The following is a 1,689-nucleotide window of genomic DNA, read 5'->3' as shown; positions in this document are numbered from 1 at the left end:
CCCAGTCAGGGAGCTCCCGAGAGGGGCCCGTCAAGGGGAACAAAGATGCTAAGGAGGAGGATGGGGCTCTAGCCTCGGAGTCGTCTGACTCCGAGGACGAGGGAAAGTTGAATGGCAAGGAGGCCAAAGAGACCAGCTGTCAGGAGCCTAAATCGCTCAATAAGGAGTCGCAGGGTTCTTTTCCAGCGTTGCCCCGCGAATTGCGCTCTGCTCAACCTGGTCTGCGGAGGAGTAGAGAGCTCCTGAGCGCTCCCCGGCGCGAGAGGGAGGCGAAGCCTTCCGCCCCACCTTGGGGGCCGTTTCCGGAGGCGATTCCTCGCCACGAGGCGGCCGCCTGGGAGCTCTCTCCCCTTTCGCCAGAACAGGAAGTGATGCACGGGCCCCCATTTTCCGCCCAATCACGGCCGCTGTCTTATGCTCCGCCACCGGCGGGTCGGTATTTTTACAGGCGGCTTTGGCAGGGGGGACGCTTGTCTCATGAGGTACATCCACCTGGGATAGATAGTGGCCCCTACGGGATATTTCCTGTACAAGTAGCTATGGGCCAGGGACGCAATGTATGGGAGCCTTTTGAGATAAAGCAGATTAGAGAACTTAAAAATGCAGTTACAACCTTTGGGCCGACTGCGCCTTACACCATTGCCATGCTGGAGAATCTGTCTTCTGGGCCCCTCACCCCCGAGGACTGGATTCAGCTGGCAAAGGCGTGTCTGCCCTCGGGCAGTTACCTGGATTGGCGAGCCTGGTACGCAGAGTTCTCTGCAGAGCAGGCTGAGAGAAACGCCAATCGGGGAAACCGGGGGTGGAACAAGGAAATGCTTATGGGAGAAGGTCGGCACGCTGATGACCAGACCCAGTTCCCCGGCGCTGTCTATGAACAAATCAATGCCATAGGGCTCCGCGCCTGGAAACAGGTAAGTGGTGCCGGAACAGCCTCCTTGTGTCTTTCAAAAATAATTCAGGGTACCACGGAGCCATTTGTTGACTTTGTGGCCTGAATGCAAGATGCTGCCGATAAGATATTTCCTGATCCGGGAGTGGCTCAACCGCTGGTAAGACAGCTGATTTTTGAGCAATGTACAAAGGAGTGCAAGGCAGCGATAGCTCCTCATAAGAACAAGGACCTCAACGCCTGGATTAGGATATGCAGAGAGATAGGGGGGCCGCTCTCCAACTCGGGAGTGGCTGCTCTCCTGGCCGCGGCTGTACAGCAGAGGGGACCTCGCGGGTTAGAAGGGGAATGTAAGGCTAAAGGGTGTTTTGCCTGCGGGGAGCCAGGACACATTAAACGTCATTGCCCAAACAATGCAGATGCTAGGCCTCGCCCTAGGAATGAAGAACCATATGTTTGTGGGTGATGCAAAAAGGGATCACACAAAGCTGAGGAGTGTAGGTCGGTCTTTGATGCTCAGGGCAACCGTATTTGTGGACAAGATGCTAGAGAGCCAAAAAACGGCCAGAGGGGGCCCCCTTCACAGGCGGGCCCCCGCCCCAGAGACAGGACAGCTCAGGGTGGCAGCCTTCAACAAGGGCCACCCCTGGGTCAGCGGGTGTGGACCTCAGTGTCGCCTCAGGACTTATATTAGTGCCTGATATGGGTGTTCAAGTGGTTGAAACCACCTTTAAGGGACCGTTACCCGAAAATTCCGTGGGTCTGGTGATCGGGAGATCCTCCACGGCCCTTCGGGG

This window comes from Cavia porcellus, unplaced genomic scaffold (genome assembly GCF_034190915.1).
Source record: "Cavia porcellus strain 051 isolate PalLab524CR breed Dunkin Hartley unplaced genomic scaffold, mCavPor4.1 scaffold_4, whole genome shotgun sequence".
NCBI classification, from domain to species: Eukaryota; Metazoa; Chordata; class Mammalia; order Rodentia; family Caviidae; genus Cavia; species Cavia porcellus.
Note: the sequence above shows the minus strand (reverse complement) of the source record.